Below are 1,011 nucleotides of genomic sequence, written 5' to 3' on the forward strand. Positions count from 1 at the left end.
GACGTTGAATTTCCTGAATTAATTCATTTAAGCTCCAAAAACCTATCGAAACATTAAAATAAACTTCATTACTGAAAAGCACATCAATTATTATAAAAGAAACCAAATAAAAACAATAAATACATATGTAAAATAAGAGACTTAATGAAACTTTTGATGCACAATCAATTAACCTTGTATAAAAAAAGATGGTATGAAACACAAACAAATCTCAATAAAATTAATCTAGCCTTAAATCATGGCATATATTATGTTATGATCTTGTAATTTGTATCAACTCTATAACATTGATTTAGCCTAAAAAATATATCCTAAATTTAGCTTAAACAAATGAATCCTACCTAAACTAGAAATCTAGAAGTTGTGTATATATACTTGACTTCATATCAATAACATAGGGTGATGAAATATTCATTGAAACCTAATATGTTAATTATCTTATATGGTATCAGAGTCTCAAATCTCTTACGAGCCAACGATCCTAATTTAAATTATGTTCTCTTCTTCAAATCAAAGCCAAAACCTCAACCTTCACACACAACCCTTTTCAGATTCTGATAAGCCTCTCATTGCCCTAAATATTATTGTCTAAGTTAATGAAAAGCTAACTTTATCAAACTTTCCTCAATTGTGTACTCAGTTAAAAACCTTTTTATTAGTTATGATTTACTTGATTATTTTAATGGTGATGTCTTATGTTCCTCTCTTGATGGTACCTCTATTTTCAATCTGAACAAAACCCACTGGCTTTGATAGGACAAACTCATCCTCAGTGCAATCCTAGCCTCTAAATGACCCATAATCACTCTCTTAATAACCATAACAAAAACCTCTCATTAGGTTTGGATAAAAACTTAACAACTAATATACTAGTTGTTCTAGAACTTAAGTCATACAATTAAAAAAGAACTTACCTTAGCTACTATGGGACAATATTGGTGCTACACATCTCAGTTTCAATCTAGTTAATCACTCTTATATGAAACATATTTAAATTAATCTTTATTTTGT

At 28.6% G+C, this 1,011-nt stretch overlaps 1 protein-coding gene across 2 annotated transcripts in view; it reads right to left on the bottom strand.

Annotated features, from left to right (window-relative positions):
- The window catches only part of LEW1 (Undecaprenyl pyrophosphate synthetase family protein), a 19,128-nt gene extending 18,468 nt beyond the window's left edge, over positions 1-660 (bottom strand). The window contains exon 1 of one of the 2 annotated variants that reach the window (XM_011039255.1): positions 649-660. The gene's annotated coding sequence lies outside the window, so the exon portion shown is untranslated. The remainder of the gene's footprint in view (positions 1-648) is intronic. The other variant, XM_011039256.1, reaches the window with a different exon arrangement.
- Between the last annotated feature and the right edge of the window lie 351 nt (positions 661-1,011).

The sequence above is a fragment of the Populus euphratica genome, unplaced genomic scaffold (assembly GCF_000495115.2).
Source record: "Populus euphratica unplaced genomic scaffold, PopEup_1.0 scaffold91.1, whole genome shotgun sequence".
Lineage (NCBI taxonomy): Eukaryota > Viridiplantae > Streptophyta > Magnoliopsida > Malpighiales > Salicaceae > Populus > Populus euphratica.